This window comes from Ptychodera flava, chromosome 16 (genome assembly GCF_041260155.1).
Source record: "Ptychodera flava strain L36383 chromosome 16, AS_Pfla_20210202, whole genome shotgun sequence".
In the NCBI taxonomy this organism is placed as follows: domain Eukaryota; kingdom Metazoa; phylum Hemichordata; class Enteropneusta; family Ptychoderidae; genus Ptychodera; species Ptychodera flava.
The window spans coordinates 20,631,523-20,651,126 of record NC_091943.1 but is presented as its reverse complement, the minus strand read 5'-3'; positions in this window follow the sequence as shown (position 1 = coordinate 20,651,126).

Genomic DNA, 19,604 nt, shown 5'->3' with positions numbered 1-19,604 from the left:
GTTGACAGATCGTTTCATCTTGTTTGTACATTGTACTTCCCGGGGGGGGGGGTAACTCCATGGCTAATAGTACGGGGAGGCTCCGCACGAACATGGAAACCCAAACTGTTGTGATACCAGTTTTGAGCAAAAAAATCTACCCTTTCTGATACCTAGTTGTCGAAACGCAGCTATCTCTTGGCGGGGTAGCGTGGGGTTGACCTTTGACCCGCATAGCAACTCACACTACCCCGCCAACAGATCTGATATCATACAATACCATACGTATACAGATACGACTCACTCGCCTTGCGTACCAGGGGTACATGTACCAACAGTCAAACCGACAGATCGAATATATTGATGGTAGATCTGGGATGAAGATACATGGGTTTCCAGTGTTGACAGCATGATTTTTTAACAAATGTCAGTTTGTGTTTAAAACCGGACCCTTTCTCATACCAACACCTCGTGAAAAGTATACCCTTTCTGATACCAAACAGTGCAAAAAAACGACCCCTTTCGCGCGGACCCTCCCCGTATGGCCCTCTATGGAGTTAACCCCCGGGATTGTACTTTGAAGGAGGCGGCCCTTCTTCCACTTTGCTTTTGCCGACTCATCTTTAGTGAATCATAGATGCATATCAAATTCATTACAATATGCAGAGTTGGAAAAAGATATAAATTGCACACTTTATAGACAGAGACTCACTTCTTCGCACTTCTGTACTTTGCACTTGACACCCGTACTTCTTCGCCTAGGCACTGAGATGTAGACGCTCTGAGACTTTGACGTACTGAATTCAGTGAGAAGCCCAGTCTGTTTGGCCACCCGTTTCTAGCTCCTTGGTTTTACTCACAGTTACGAGTGGAGTGATACGTACCGGCCGCCGCGTACTATGCATATAATAATTGGAAGTTGGGAAACGGAATGGCCGTTTTACGCACCCCTCGCCGAGTTTGGAGGCCGATTTCCCTCACAATAAGCCTCAACTATATACTAAACCAGCATCGATGGCCTCCAATACATCTTAGAATTCATACCTACAAGCCTCTTGCGTCAAAACGACCTTCTGTCCGTTTTTGGGTGCGATTTCCGTGTTTTTTGACGTGATCGAACACTTTCATTCTACAGCTGTGGGCGGGGTCAGACCAGCCGCGCTGTGATTGGCTAATTTTTTTCCGATCGACCCCATGATGACCTCTCTTGTTTTGATCGCTCACGGCCCGGTGGTTTCAATCGGGTTCGAACTCACAACGTTAGTATCTTGTCACCTAGCGGAGACATTAAAATTAGGCTATAGAAAGGATTGCTGATAGGCATATTCGAGAAGACTGTTACACCGTTACTCAAAAGCTACAACCACTGCGGGGCGAAACTATGCCCGAGTGTCTCATATTCTGCGAAGCATATTTTTACCTCAGAGCACTTTTTGGCCGGTTGCTAGTGACGACAGCGAACACATTGTATCAATTTATTTTCGATAGAATATCGATCGAAATCTGCTGGCGTATCGGCTCATGCGTTCAGGTCACGTCATGAATATGTCCACAATAACCCGTATATATTGACTTACATACCATAGTACCAACGTATCCGTTGGTTTCTTGAACTTAAATTGAATCGTCGACACTCTTTACAGTTTTTGTGATGTGTTTATGTTTCAGCACATTTTGGCGCACATTGGCCAAGTTTTGCGCCATTTTTGGCTGGGAAGGTCATGCGAGTGAGCAACACAACATAGTATCAATTTCCAATAAACAATATCGATCGATAACGTTCACCGCTCGATGACAGTGGACACTTTGCGCCCGTTCGCCTCCGTTCTGTTTTATTTTTTCAAATTTACTGGAATTTTTATCGTTGATATTCGCCCAAATTTGGTCTATATTACAACAAAATGACAGATATTTGGGCTGTACAACTTATGAGACGCATACTGGTTAAAATGCGTCAATTTAAGACCCTTGTTCTGCATATGTACACGCCGTAAGATCGCCAAATTATGGACGGCAACAGTCCGTATATTTCAGTGATCGGAATAAAAAAATGCAAATAAAACATTTTCATGGAGAAATTCATCATTATTCATTCAATTTCATCATTATTCGTTCAAAATTGAGGAATTTGCACCGGCGAGAAGTGTGCAGTCTGTCTGTCGGTGTATTATACGTCATTGTTTTCTATGGGAAATCAAGCCTATTTGCCGCGTTGTAAAATGAAAAATATATCTGAAAAAAAAACCCAAAAAACATTAATCTAATTTTTTCATTTCGCTTTAATTCTTAAAGTGTTTGAGATAACACAGCTGATGAAACTTTCGTTTTATTTTTTTGAGTTTCCCTCTTATTTTTATGAAATGACAAGTTAACGATCGTTTGGCTGTTGACTGTGTTTTTCACCTATTGTGTATATGAATAATTAATTATCGCATAGCTATTTTCAGATGCCAAAATGTCATAATTGAAAGGTCAACATATAAGAAATTGAATTTGCAACGCTTTCATCAATATTAAACTGTGCAGGGAGAAAATTTGGCGAAATTTAAACATAGAGTTGAAGGCGGATTCCCGGGGGGTAACTCCATGGCTAATAGTACGGGGGGGCTCCGCACGAACATGAAACCCAAACTGTTGTGATACCAGTTTTGAGCGAAAAAACCTACCCTTTCTGATACCTAGTTGTCGAAACGCAGCTATCTCTTGGCGGGGTAGCGTGGGGTTGACCTTTGACCCGCATAGCAACTCACGCTACCCCGCCAACATACAATACCATACGTATACAGGATACGACTCACTCGCCTTGCGTACCAGGGGTACCAACAGTCAAACCGACAGATCGGAAATATTGATGGTAGATCTGGGATGTAGATACATGGGTTTCCAGTGTTCACAGCATGATTTTTTAACAAATGTCAGTTTGTGTTTAAAACCGGACCCTTTCTCATACCAACACCTCGTGAAAAGTATACCCTTTCTGATACCAAACAGTGCAAAAAAACGACCCCTTTCGCGCGGACCCTCCCCGTATAGCCATCTATGGGAGTTACCCCCCCGGGGGCGGATTTGACTCTCTGTAATGTGCCCGTTATGATGTGTGGTGAAGACACTGAATCATGTACGGTGCTCACTGCGAATGTACTGATGTCGAGTTCTGAGACGTGAAGGTACATTTCACCAACTGTTTTTTACTTGAGACTTCCAACTGTGTGGTTAAGTTGCCGCTCATCTGTGTTGATGTATCAACTTCGTTCGGTGTCTCTCTGGCCGTCTGTTTTGTACAAGCATTCTAGTGAGTCTGCAGTGTTTTGTGGTGTTTTTTTTTTCTACACAGGATGTGTGTGTTTCGCAGTGGGACAAGCGTTGTGACAGGGAGGACGGCGCGCTTGAATAAAATCCTGAAATCGGCTCTATATACAAGACAGTGAAACAAAAATTAACACATTACTATACATTAAACGCAAACCACCAATCTATGGACGCGGACGATGTGTACGTGTGGAATTGCTTTCCCTTTAACTATATTTATACAGGGTCATAGCAATATCGATTCGCCAGTGTGCTCGCCACTTATTCCAAACAAAATAACTACAATGATCCTGTTATTCACCATATCGTAATATAAAACAACTTTAGTAGAGCAGATGTGAAGTAGCCTTCATTTCCTATATGAGTTCGAACCCGATTGAAACCACCGGGCCGTATTTATGCCTCAAACGAGCGATCAAAACAGAGAGGTCATCATGGGGTCGATCGGAAAAAAATTAGCCAATCACAGCGCGGCTGGTCTGACCCCGCCCACAGCTGTAGAATGAAAGTGTTCGATCACGTCAAAAAAACACGGAAATCGCACCCAAAAACGAACAGAATAATCGCAATCATACCAATCCATAATCCAATAACACTAGGTCAAAATTTGTAAGACAATAGTTGTAAACATAGACACAAAACAGCACAGAACAGACAGTAAATAGACGGTACAAACGGTACGGTAAATAGAAGGTCGTTTTTGACGCAAAGAGGCTTGTAGGTATGAATTCTAAGATGTATTGGAGGCCATCGATGCTGGTTTAGTATATAGTTGAGGCTTATTGTGAGGGAAATCGGCCTCCAAACTCGGCGAGGGTGCGTAAAACGGCCATTCCGTTTCCCAACTTCCCCTTATTATATGCATAGTACGCGGCGGCCGGTACGTATCACTCCACTCGTAACTGTGGTTTTACTGTGGTAGACTACGTTTTTTTGTAGACAGTCGACCTTTCTACATATTGAAATAATGTAGGAGAAATATAGTGAGTTCGTGGTTAAAGTAACAGAATCATGGTGTACTTCTTGCCTGTATGTGTGTTATTACCAGACCTTTATACAAGTAACGGGATAGCAACGACTATGAGGAACAATGTACGTACCGGACGATTATGACCAGCTCCAACCGGCCACACTATGAGACAGTATTTTTAGCTTCGGTTGTGTGCCACATATAATCTCACTTCATGCGTTGAGCCGAGGGACACTCATTACGAGACACGAGTGGGCGTACAAGAACACTTGAACTCATACATTCCACACCTGGTCATCATTCTTTGCCATCATAATTCAGCTAATTTCCGATGTCATAAGTAGATGTATTCATTCATGCAAAATGTATCACTGAGTTTTTAAGTTTGTGTTTACGCAAACAAAAATTGCATCACTGAGTTATTAAGTTTGTGTTTATGCAAACAAACCAATAATGGGTAACTTTAGTATCAGGATTCGGCAACATCGGTGATTACACCGCAGTTTGAGTCACCAAAACAAACATTTAAAGTCCAACCTTGTGTTACACGGAGACATCATTCTGGCTATCCGTGGAGCTTTCTTAGTTAGTGATTGTATGCATTATTTGAGGCACTGCCATAGTATCGCTGATAGGAAATCCAAAGAAAGTAGTTACATGCACGTTGATATCTTACACATGGCGCTTGTTGCAGTACATCATGGGTATAGTATGGTTGGTGGCACTTTAATAAGTTATTTTATATCCATTCGAATTCGAGACAGCACACAGTCGAATTTCGGCGTGCGCTTTTACAATGCAATCGGAGCCAACGATGAAACTTCTTGTCAATGTTGACAGTCTATTAGGCTCCTCACGTATACACTGTGTACTGTCTGTGTATTGTTCATTGAAATTTGGAATGTTGATGACCATACTAATCACTGATGTGACTTCATTGACATCATAATGATATCGTCGACAGGTCAACTAAAGTATGGACAGATCACTACGGTGCTGGTGATCATTCAGTCTATCCTGTGGGTGTGAGGACGGTTGCCCCTGGATATTATCATTCAGACGTTTCGATTCACCTGATGGGACTACGAATAGGGTTAGGATTTGCGTCGGGTAGATAAATGAAACATGTCCAGCGTGTAACTATCCATCGAGTATGCAAGGTGCCTTTGAAATTGTTAATCAAGGTATTTCTGAAGACAGTTCGGAGATTCTTTCACAGCTATCCAGAATCCGCTTCCATAGCATGCTAAGTTACACGATGATTGAAGGCGTTTTGTCCAGGTGTGGAACATTCCTGGTGCGATCCATAAATCAAGAGACTGATAAGCAACACAACAGATTAAGATACAAGTTTAAACTCTGAGACAGATTGAGAAAAGGAGAACAGGGAGAGAGGGAGAGAGAGAGAGAGAGAGAGAGAGAGAGAGAGAGAGAGAGAGAGAGAGAAAGAAAGAGAGAGGGAGTGAAAATACCCAATAGTATGTTTACCTTTGACCCTGATGCTATCAAAGCAACGGACTGACAGATACACAGGGTGTTAGAAGGAATGAGCGATAATGAAAGATTTTAAACAGAACAATAACAGCGGTTATAGTAGACGGCACATTTTTCTGAAATGTGAAATATGAATACTTCTTTTTGAATGCAACAATCATCAAAAACTTACTTATGAGGCATACCTGGAGTCCTGTGTTGTGGTGAAAGTAGCTTATGCGGAGAATAGTAGCCTAAGTAAAACTCTTATAGATATCGAAGCATATAAGGCCTGAATTGTGACTTAACATGTAACTTGTAAAAATCAGCTCTCCATTGACGACCAAAATTTTCTATCAAATATGCATGCCAAAGACATGGTAAAAGAAATATTTTTGAACACTGAATATATCCACCCATTACTACGTTTGCCATGAGGGACGGAAACGATGAACAAATAGAAATTGTTTCGTTCAAGTCAATCCTTTTACATGAGAAACGAATACTGCTTGTTTTCGACTAAGGGTAAACTCAAACTTCAACATATTGTGTTTCCAATGTGCATAATATATTATCCTCATATATCTATTGAAAGCAAGAGTTGTGGCGCACGAAGTCTGGTGCTATATTTAGTAATCGACACTTTCAATGGCGTAATTATCTCTTCGTGAATCTATCCTGTTTGTCCAAGTCGGCCAACCAGGAAGAGAAGGCGCCCTCAGTGTTATAAATGCCCAACTTTATGATCAGTGATATATGGAATTTAAAAAATCTTTTGTACGTTTAAGATTAAAAAAGATTACATCTCAATTCCTCGACCATCGTGAACTTTGATCCTCATACGTAAAAGTGAAATGTTGTGGTGTCCACTGCTAACAAGTCTGCAATCGGCAATGTTGGAATTTTTTGCTGGCGTGATTATTTGACTGCTGAACCCTACCCCCGACCCTGACACAAACTATAGCACGGACCCATTTGTTTTGGGTCATGTTTGATTAAACTTTATAACAGTAGGAAATGATGAATAGCATTTATCTCCTTAGCGATTGTGTCAGGTACAACTCTGGCTATTTTTGAATTTCATGCGATGTACTGACATAAATTGTGCAGTCCAAATCCCGTTCGTTAATATGCTATCTTATCTTTGTTCGATCATTGAACTCTGATTCATCAGCTTATCGTTAAATGGTTTCCGTGTTTAAACGCTAGGTAAAGAAGCGGTTACAAACGATACTTAATGTGTTTATTAATAATCATTTGTAAATGTTTCAAACCGTTTGAAGGACGCTGAAAACAATTCTGTGTAATGCCGTCGATGACTAAACTCCTGTGAACAAAATTTTCTCTGCTCAAGCCACGTATAGGTCAGATACGCTACTAGGCCGCTATAAATATCAATTTAAATTGTTGGATTTATAGCACAAGTAATACCAAATACAGTGGGAAATGTGGTTCAGGTCACTTATCTAAATGAAAACTTTTGGTGTAACATTGTGGCATAACCACATTTACTGACATACAGCATGCGATATAAATGCGTTGAATTTGCTCTTATCCAGAATAACAGCGACTGAACAGGCAGCTTTAGTCATACATTCACAAGATAAACTCAAACAGGCAGAAAAATAAGGTCACAAGGTCTGTAGATAATGCTTATATATGCGATTCGCGCGCTTATTGGAAACATCGATGGTGTGTAACGACGACACGAGAGTGTGCTCCTTGTTCCCCGTTTCAACCTGAAAACGACAAGGCTATGAGGCCAATGGAATTACAAAGGATTCTATGTAGCAGAGCACTGTTTCACCGAACAGCCGTGTAAGTTCTGGTTTTACATATTGCCATAGAACATGATGAATCCCTACGTAGTTATGCTAACCTCTGTAATAAACCCTTCCCTGGGACTTTGGTCAAGTTTTAAAAGGAAGAACCTCTCGTTTAATCTCTTCAATTGACACGTGTTTCATATTCTCTTTGGTATTATCTTTCAGTTCCTGGTGTACACAAGGACATGATTGCAAATTTGTACAAAAGGCGTTCAGTCTTGTTATAACATAAGTAGCTGAAACGATTTACGAATTACAAATTGGTGTGTAAGGGACAGAACGTGTAGAATCTGGCTTGCCTCCACTAGTCGCTCACTGGACGATTAAAGAGACAAAATCGCAACTATTCACAGTGGTTTCTGTCGTTCATGAGGAATACCTATGGTATAACTACTGTCTCATTACTCTCAGACACACCACACAGCGGCTGTGTTTCCAGTGCAACTTCAAGCCATCACACAAATTTCAACATGTTGCAAGAATCAACGTGATAAATGTAGAACCGGAGTGAGGGCAGAACTTTGAAGTATTGATGTCAAAGTGTGTTTTGGTGAGCACATCACGATGATTCCACATTTTTGTGAACAAGAACGCCATGAAAAGAACAATGTCGCCTTAAATTTCTGGTAAAATTCCTACATTCCTAACATTAGATTGGGGTCATGGTGAGAGTTGTAAACAACAGGTGTAACTGAAGAAACCAGTGAACATACTTGATACAGATTATCACGAACTTTACTCGAAAGAAGCATTGCAATTTAGATTAAATAATCGTCTATTCTTCAATTTCTTTTAATGATAACACAATCAGCAGATCGATCCCTAAATAAAATTTCTATTGAACGTTGACTATCTTATTATATTTCATGATAAGAAATTGCCTTTCATATGCAGCTGTGTCTTATGTTGCACATTTTATGAACTCAGTACGATGCAGTACAGATTGATGTGTAGAGTTATTTTCAAAGCAACGTGCATTTCATTAATTTTTGTTCATTTGTTTTAAGTCAACTATAATTAATCAACCGTTACAGCATTTAGAATCTAGAATTATGGTAGAATCGACCAAATGGGTTTATTTCTGACAACTATTTAAAAAACCTTGTATTTTGTGACGTATTCATTATTTAATACAGCCTTATTTCAGGGCTTAGAATGTACTCGACATAAATTTAGCAGATTTGATCACTCTTTAGGATGTTGTATATAATATCAAGTTTAAGGTAGAATGCGCCTCGGGGACAGATATTCGGACTCTCAAATTTTTACCATTCTTTTCTGATCTGCAACTTGTGATGGCTCATTTTAAAGCTCTTTGTGTAAGAAAAATATTTATTGTCTTGGTTTTTCGAAAATTGAAATTAATATTTTTCTCTATAGAGTTAACATAGGGATGGCAGCCATTTTGAATATCAAATATCCGTAAATCTTAGGTAAAGCACAAAAATTTTATGGTGACCCTCAATTTTATTCTTGGTTTTGAAAGAGAATGGTTGAAGGATTCCTGAAGGAAATTTTGAGTAAAAGTTTAAGTTTTAAGTTCAATTTCGAGGCGCATATTACCCGAAGTGTTTTGTGTAGCAAAAGGGATCTAACATACATAAATATATAAATGTGGTACAAATCTCCAGAATGTCACGTATTCGATAACGCTGGTAAATCTTCTCTGTAATTCTCTCATTTTTTATTTATAAACTTTGATTATGGAACAACCAAATTAGTAAAGTTCACTCATGTTTCATTGCAGTAGAAAAATTCGTCGAAGGCCAAGTGTAAAAACACTTCGTGTGCGGACGTCCTCTTCCGACGGACAATCGTCATGTGTTGTATTGGGCAACTACATGACGTAAGTTTGAAAAAAGTGCAATAAAATAGTCTAATTTATTAACTTGTCCAAGACAAATATCACATTTTTGGTAGTTATCTTAAATTTGTCCAAGTAGGCCAAGGTACCGTGCGGCAGTGGTTGAATTACCGGTCTCACTATCAAATGATGTTGAGTTCAGTACCCAGTAAGTCCAGAGTAACGGACCAACTGTCTGAGGATGTGATTTCGAGACTCCGGCACGATACGGAGCTGTGCACTTGAGCAAGGCATTTTACTCCTCATTGCTCCATTGGGTAGTTGATTGTGGGTTACACATCCTGTAACTGGGTTCGCCTGTTAGGTGAAGGAGTGAATAAAATTTAAAAAATTAACTCAAATCTCCCCTTGACAAATTTCGTTCGGCCTATAACCAGGAAATCCGCCGAGACAGCCAGGATTTGCCCAGATAAACAACTTCCACCATTGACTAGTTCTTAGAGCTTGATTGGAGAATAACTAAAAGATTAAACATAGCTAAACCAAAAAAATGTAAAATTTATGAGATTTATGTATGAGATCAGAAATCCGTTGATTTGTTTTTCTATAAAAAGGACACGTTCACATTAATATCGGTAACGATAAATTGTTCTGATACTGTTTCCTATATTGTTAAAGGATGTGAAGCGATGTTTGGTTTTACACTCAAATGACTGACTCAAACTAAACTGAAAGACAGGGCCCATGAGTACTTCGTTGAAATAGTGTCAGGTACATGTCAGCATCGCATCATCCACAGTGTCTGGTTGATATCGATCTTGGAGTGGGATAAGAACAGAGCACAAGCTGTTTCAATGGTCGCATTGCAAAGTTCAACGCGTCTCGCACGAAATAAAAATGATCACCATGACGTTAGTATCAAATGATAGCAATTCTATCAATGACATACCCTTAGATGCACCATGATGATGATAAGGCACTTGTATTTGAAAAAACAAATCCAGCCATTATCTCGCACTTTTCCCCTCCATACCGCTGTGAACAACCAAATGGACAGCTGCCATCGGACTAATATTTATCCAATACAGATTAGATAACTAGCATCCAGCAGATACGAAGTAAATGTTTCATACCAGTACTCTAAATTCATAATGATCACAAATCTTGTTATCGACGTCATGGAGACACTTTGTTTAATGATTTTGTAAAGACAAGACATGAACAAAAGAGGACTTTTTGAGAGTGTCTCCGAAGTTTATTCTGCCTCGTTTGTTTATTGGTGCCTAGTTTGAAAGATATGTATTGACCTCCGAGAGAGGAATACTTTTGAAATCATGTTGAATGCTTGGTATGGTATCACGTGTTCTACGGATGGTTGGTGTCCCATTTACAGGCTTATCTTCCAACAGATTCCGTGTTTACATGCCGGGCAAGGGACTGATTGAAAACGACACTTAGGGTAGAATGCGCCCCGGGAACAGATTATATTCCTAATATTAGATGGGTGTCATGGTAAGATTTGTAAACAAGAGGTGTAACTGACGAAACTGACATACTTGATACAGATTATCACGAACTTTACCCGAAAGAAGCATTGCAATTTAGATTAATAATCGTCTATTTGTCAATTTTGTTTAATGATAACACAATAAGCCGATCTCTAAATAGAATTTCTATTGAACGTTGACTATCCAACTTATAACACGCCACATGCTCATTCCATGTCGCGATTAGCCAGAATACGTCACGTGACGAGAAAATAGATACGTCTAGTCCCCATCGGATCGACAAAAGTGACGTCAGAGGGCATTTTTTGAAAAGCTATTTCCCTAGGGAAATAGTTCTGACCAAATTTGGAAAAGTGCCCGGTCACGTGACCGTAGTGTCGTCTGCAGCTTTGCAACAATGGCGGGTGACTAGAACGTGATGTGCGTCCGGGATAGGTGACGACACATTCTCTGAAACAGATTTTCCAACGTTTTCCAACATTCCAACAGCGTAGGAACTTGAACAGCTCATCGACGGAAAAGATTAAAGTGCAACTAAGGATGTCGCTAGGTATGCTTAGAATATTTTTTGAAAGATAGTGGTACCACGTACGTACAACTGAAACCGCTGTGGAAACATCGCCCAGTAAACTTGTCACAATGGATTGCTGCGGTGCAAAATATCAAAACACATTAAAAACTATATTACAACATGAGCATGTGGTGTGTTATAACAACACCTATAGCCTGGTCTTTATTCGGGCTATAGCGCTCGTCTATTACCCCTCGTGGCTATGTGTTACCAGAAACACATCGCTATACCCCTCGGCCTACGGCCTCGGGGAATAGCGATGTGTTTCTGGTAACACACGGCCCCTCGGGTAATAGACGGGCGCTATAGCCCTCATGACCAGGCAATAGGTGTTTAATAAGGTTATCTTACAATATTTCATGATAAGAAATTGCCTTTCATATAGTTGTCTCTTATGTTGTACATTTTATCAACGCAGTATGCTGCAGTACAGCTTGATGTGTAGATTTATCAACGCGCATTTCATTAATTTTTGTTCACTTGTTTTAACCATCCATAATTAAGCAACCGTCACAGTATTTTGGATCTAGAATTATATTAGTATCAACCAAATAGGTTTATTTCGGAAAAAATTTAAAAACTTTGATTGTGATGTACTCAATATTTAATACAGCTTTATTTCAGGGCTTGGAATATTTAGCGATATTATTACTCGACATAAATTAAGCAGATTTGATCACTCATTAGGATGTCGTGTATGATATCAAGTTTCAGGTAGAATGCGCCTCGGGGATAGATATTTGAACTCTCAAACTTTTACCATTCTTTTCTGATATACCACTTGTGGGGGCTCATTTTAAAGCTCTTGGTGTAAGAAAAATATTTAGTCTTGGTTGTTCGAAAATGGAAAATTATATTTTTCTCTATAGAATGAACAAAAAGATGGCGGCTATTTTGAATATCTAATATCGGTAACAATACGATTTTGAGAGCGTCTCCAAAGTTTATTCTGCCTCGTTTGTTTATATTATGCTAGCTTCAAACTTCTCCAAAAGAGGAAGACTTTTGATGATGTGAAAGCTTGGTATGGTATCACATATTCTACGGATGATAGGTCTTCCATTCACAGGGTTGTCTTCATAGATTCCGTGTAATGACATGCTGGACAAGGGACTGGTTGAAATTAAATGCAGATGTCAAATTGGCAAAGGTGTCAGCTTCTGGAGGATTCTAAAACATTAATTCTGGCAAGAGTCCGTAGAGATTTTATCAAAGTTTCTATAGACAAAATTAATTGTTCTTAACTGAAAACCTGGTTCGAATTCACGCTCAGTTTTATATAAGATAAGTGGTCAAGCATGCAGTCAAGTCGAGGTAGCAGCTCTAATAGTGATTTTGGAATCTGATGATGGGAGTTTTAGTCCATTTTTTTCAAAACGTATGAACATCAATTCGAGCCTTAAAATTCACACGTATTTCAATTCTTTTTAGTTTTAAACGTTTATCAATTCATTTTAGGGACTGGTAAGTTTCTTCGGCCCAGGGGCGGTGGATTCATGAGGTCACGCATTTTTTTACTTTGGTGATGGGGTGGGTCACACATTTTTGTTTGAAATGCCCAGTAGGGGGTCAGTGTGTTTTTGAATTTTGACATGGGCTCATACTTGCCTAAAATGCATCATGTCAGCCACAAATAGCATCATTCAGTTGCATTTTTGGGCGCGCCCTTCTGTAAAAAGATGCTTTTTATGACCAAAATAACAGTTAACAAAAGGCAGTTTTCGTCGTTATTAGCTGTACTTTTGTGGTTTCAATGTTGAAAGAAAAGGTCCTTTCAGACTCTGCACACATCAGATTTGGCTAAAATAGCTCTGTATGGCTTCTCAGGAGATTTAGTTTTATGGCTGGCAAGTCTTAGCACCCATCAAAGTTTTGATTTACTGCTTTTTAGCTCACGTGTGTAAACACGTGGGCTAATGTCATAGCGATGTCTGTCTGTCTGTCCGTGCGTGTGTGTGTGTGTGTGTCTGTCTGTCTGTCTGTTTACACGATAACTCAAAAACGCCTGAACGGATTCAAGTCAGATTTGGTACACAGGTACCATATGCTACTTGCAGAACTGATTAGATTTTGGTTAGTGTGGCTTGCATATTAATGAAGTTATGCAATATCGTTTTTTTCCGTACAATGGTTTCCCTATGGAGACGGTAATGACAGTGTAGACATATATCAAGAAATACTGCACCAAATTTCATGAAACTTTTCACAGATGACAATCTAAGAACATTATGATGATACTGTGAGTGTCATGTCAATTATCTTCTCTTTTGCATATTTAATGAACTTTTGTTATTAGTAATTTAACTCTGAAATTCCTGCACCAAACTTGATGATACTTGCAACAAATATTGATCTGATGTATATCTGATCATACTTAGAAACATTAGACAGTTTCAAGTTAATAAATAGCTCATTTGCATATTTTATGAAGGTTTGTAATTAGTCATATAACTCCGATATAACTTCACCAAATGTGATGAAAACAGCTACAGATACTGATCCGACTGATATCTAACTGTAGTGTAAAGCATTTAGTAGTGTGAAATTAATTAAGGGTTCATTTGCATACTCAATGAACTTTGTAATTAGGTATATAACTCTGAAATTACGGCACCAAGTCAGTGAAATTGGGTACAGATATTGTTTTGATAAATATCTAATTGTACTGAGAAGCATTTGGCAGTGTCAAGTTAACAAATAGGTCATTTGCATATTTTAGGAAGTTTTGTAATTAGTGATATAACTCCAAAATAACTGCACCAAATATGATATGCTGCACATACTGATCCGACAGATATCTAATTGTAGTGTAGAGCATTTAGTTGAGTGAAGTTAATTAGGGTTCATTTGCATAGTTAATGAACTTTGTAATTAGTGATATTACTCCAAAATTACAGCGTTAAATTTGATGAAACTTGCTACAGATGTTGATCTTATAAATATCCAATTGTACTGAGAAGCATTGAGCAGTGTCAAGTTAATAATTAGTTCATTTGCATATTTCATGAAGTCTTATAATTAGTCATATAACTCCGAAATAACTGCATCAAATGTGATGAAAACTGCTGCACATACTGATACGACAGATATCTAACTGTGTTATAAAGCATTTAGTAGTGTAAAGTTAATTAAGGGTTCATTTGCATATTTAATAAACTTTGTAATTAGGTATATAACTCTGAAATTTCAGCACCAAAATTTTGTGAAACGTTCTACAGATATTGATTTGATAAATATTTAATTGTGCTATGAATCATTGAACAGTGTCAAGTTAATTTAGGGTTTATTTGCATATTTAATGAACTTTGTAATTAGTGACATTACTCTAAAATTACAGCATTAAATTAAATAAAACGTGCTACAAATGTTGATCTGATGGATATCTAATTGTCCCATAAAGCATTGAGCAGTGTCCAGTTAATGAACAGCTCATTTGCATATTAAATAAAGTTTTGTAATAAGTGATTCAACTCTGAGAGTACTGTGCGAAGTTGAAAAAAACCTGCTACATATAGTGATAACATATATCTCATTGTTCTGTGAAGCGCACTACTATTAATGAACCTGTTGTAAAACACGTGAGCATATTCAGTTCATATCTGTTCCTTTTTTATATTAACGATTGACATCTATTTCTGTACAACAGTTCAGAACATCTGGTTAAGCATAGAAAGTGTGAAATACATTCACAGCTCATTCGAATAACTGTATTCAAACTTTAACATTGACACTTTGAAATTCCCATCTTACAACTGACATGTCAACAATTTCATATATATATATATATATATATATATATATATATATATATATATATATATATATATATATATATATATATATATATATACCAACTTTTTTACCGTTCTCGCGCGGGGGTCACCCTGTTTTCAAAATTTGAATAGAGGGGTCATTCTGTTTTTTGAAAATTTGGAATGGGGGTCAGCCACTTTTTGACGTCGGCAAAAGATAAAGATAATCCACCAACCCCCCGCCCCCCCACCCTGCCGAAGAAACTTACCAGTCCCTTATCGGTATACACCACATTCGAAATGCAGCAGTCATACAGAAGATTTGGAACAAGGTGTTTATTTGAAAGGTTCAATCATCTGTAGGTTCAAGTGTTAGTGATGGAACATGGGGGATACGGCTTGTCTTCACTTGTTGCTCCAGGGTCGATTCTCAATGACAAAATGGCAACTGTTCATTTATTGTTACCTAATACCGAGATTTACCTAAGTATGCTATTTCTGACTATTGAAGCTCAAACCACAATCACATCGCACAGATGCTTCGTTCATTGACACAACTTGTGCCCTTGACTTGAAATACGTCATGTCGCAAGTATGAATATCAGTACTGCAGAAACATGGTAAAAGTCGATGTCAAGGTTTGTTATAGTGTGAACACGTTACAACGATTTCATCCTCGAATGAAACTGAACGTATCCAAAAGTCATTTCACTACACCCAAATCTCTCTTAGGTTAATCTGATAATGCTAATATTGGCTGTGTTGGATTGGTTTCCAGATGACAGACGTCAATCAGGGCAGGTTTCACTGGAAATGAACATTTAAAAACCGGTAAACATAGTCGATACAGATAATCACGAACTAACCGGTTTGCTATGCAAATTATATAATTGTCATTCTCAAATTTTTTTTCAATCTATTACATAACAGACAGTTGACTCCCGATTCAATTGCTACAGTCTATTACTAATGATTAGAAACTTTCTCATGTATTTGAAATTGATCTCCTGTATTTCAGTTTTTAAAACTCTCAATGCTGCTTGTTGTATAGATATACTTTTACGAGTGAAGAGAAACCCGCATATTTCGCAAAGTTGTTTCCGAAAACGACAGCCAGATTTACATCAAACATAATTCAGCAAAAGTGTTTAACTCTCGAATTGAAAAATTGGTCGTGATTTAAGCGTTGCTCGTATGGAGGTTTTGTATCACATGTCCACAAGACTTGCATTTTTAACATGCTTTTTTATTTAAATGCAACCCCATTTCAGGACACGGCATGCGGAGTAAATATTAAAATCCATTTAGATAATAATAGAATCAACTTGCACTTGAGCAAATCTGATTACTTAAATAGGACGTTGCTCTTCATATCAAGTCTAAGTGTATCAGAAATAGAAAAAGATTTACCAAACATAATTATGTTAATATGGTACAAATCTCCAGAAATTCATCTACTTTTTAGAAGTTGATAAAGTTTCGCTTAAATTATCTCGTTTATAAACTTTAATGACGTAACAAGCAAGCTGTCTGACTCTTAATTATGCATCATTACATGAATATTTGCCTAACGTCATATATAAAAAACACTACAGTACGTACTTACTTTGATTTGCGAATGACACACCCGATGTGTTTACGGGGAAATGACGTGCAACGCAACAAAGATGATTGTTAATTACTGATGAACCTGTCAAAATAGGCCGCGGTACAGTCAACCATGTCCTGTTAAATCTAGCACTGACAAGTTTCATGCGGCCTATTTCCAGGAAATCCGTGGAGACAGCTGACCCCGGGTTTGTTCAAGCCAATTTTAGACGACTACCATCATTGGATTAGTTCTTAGAACTGCACTGGAGAATAACTGGAACATTAAACTTTACTAAAAATATAGCTTCTGAGTACTTGCGAAAAGGTATGATGTCAGGAACCTGTTCAATCTTTTCTGCAATAACGACAAGTTGACATTTATGTCGCTAATGCTAAACTTATTCAGAATGTTAACGCGTCATGCCGAGGATCGCAGATTTCTTTATCTAAGCTTACAATCACTGCCTGAACCTTTGCTGATTGAAAAAAAACTTTTACCATGTCGAGAAATACAGATTTTCGATCTCAAAACAACCGTGTTAGTTTAAAATGTCACATGTGATCCGCATGTATTTATAGTACCACGTGTCATGTCGTCAACGGATTTTTGGCGGTCATTTCGTTGAAACAGACATACTGTAGTTATTTTATGTGGCAAATCTTTCTGATTTAAGACAATCTAAGAACACCTTGCTTTCAGTTTAATATGATGAGGAACTTATATGCCTCTTTAAGAGCAGTCAGATATTTTCTGTCAGCATGGCGAACTGTTTTGTTAAAGGACACATTGAAAAGTCTGATAGACAATATATTAGCACCGATCTAAAATATACACAAGTATGTTAATGCTGGTACAAATCTCTCGAAAGCCGTATATTTTGAGAAATTTTAAAATTTCTCAGAAACTGTCTGAAACCTCTTATGTACTCACTCTGATCACGAAACAGCCAAACTGTCTAAATCTTACTTACATTTCATTGCAGAAAATATTCGTAGGTAGTTATTATTGGTACCTCATCCCGTAATTGGGAGATCGCCTGTTAGATGAAGAAGTGAATACAGTTAAAAATAACTTAAATCTACCCTTGACAAATTTCATGCGGCCTATAACCAGGAAATCCGTGGAGAAAACCAGGATTTGTCCAAGTAAACAACTTCCATCATTGACTAGTTCTTAGAACTTCACTGGAGAATAACCAGAAGATTAAACGTCGCTAAACAAAAATCATACCGCTTCCCAGTAACCGCGAAAATGTATGATATCAGAAATCCGCTGATTTGTTTTTCGATAAGAAGGACACGTTCACATGAATATCGGTAACGATGAACTTATTCAGAGTTTTAACGCATCATGTAGAGGACTGCAGGGTTTCTTTATCTGCGCCCACGACCACCGCCTAAATCGCTACTGGTATGTGTGAATCTGTCCTTGCTTGGTTTAGGAGATACGTCCCTTTACCGTGACGAGATACTGGTTGTCAATCTCCTAACAAACAGGTGAGTGTAAAATATTACATTATGTGATCCTCGTGTATTCACGTGTATACACCAGATTCGAACTGCAGCAGTCATACAGATGATTTGGAACAAGGTGTTTCATCGCGTTATTACAGATTGGTTAGCGTCTATATTCGAAGCGTTAAATCAACTACAAGTTCAAGTGTTAGTGGCGCAATGGGTGATATGGCTTGTCTTCACTTGTTGCTCAAGGGCCGATCCGCAGAGTCAAATCGCCATTTGTTAATTTTATTATCACCTATTACCGAGAATTACCTGCGATATTTCCGACTATCGACGCTCAAACCACAAGCACATAGTACAGATGCTTCGTTCATCGACACTACTTGTGCCCTTCACCTGACCGCAGAAACATAGTAAAAGTCGATGTCAAGGTTTGTTATAGAGTGAAAACGTTACAACGATTTCATTCTCGAATGAATCTGAACGTATCCAAAAGCAATTTCACCGAATGACAACCCTTCACATTATATATCTTTTAGGTTTATCTGATAATGCTAATATTTTGATTGGTTTCTAGATGACAGTCGTCAATCAGGGCAGGTCTCACTTGAAATGAACATTTAAAACCGGCAAACATACTCGATATGATATAATTTCATCCTAAAGTATACTTTTCAATCTCTTAAGAATAGCATACAGCTGACCTATAATTCAGTTGCTATAAAATGATTACATATAGCTAATGATTAGAAAATTTCTATGGTATCTTGAATTAATATCCTTTATATTTTAATTTTTTAACTCTTAATACAGCTAGTACAGACATATTTTCACGAGTGAAGAGAAACGGTCCTTTCGTAAAGATGTTTTCCAAAACGGCTGTCATTATTACATCAAACATAATTCAGTTACAGTGTTTACCTCTCGAATTGGAAGACCGGTTGTGGTTTTAGTGTTTCAGAGTATTTCTACCGCATGTTAACGAGACTACTTGCATTTTAACATACTTTTTATTTTAATGCAGTCCCATATCAGGAAACAGCATATGGAGTAAATATTAAAATCCATTTGGATCATAATAGAATTAACTTGCACTTGGGCAGATCTGATCACTTAGCAGGATGTTGCTCTCCGTATGAAGTCAAAGTGTATGAGAAATAGAAAAGGATTTAACAAACATAATCATGTTAATATGGTACAAATCTCCAGAAAATCGTCTAGTTTTGAGAAACTGATAATATTTCATTTTAATTGTCTTGAACTTCATATTCATACGCTTTAGCTTATAACGCACCTCGGGGACAGATATTTGGACTCCTAAACGTTTACATTCTTTTCTGATCTATAACTTGTGGGGGCTC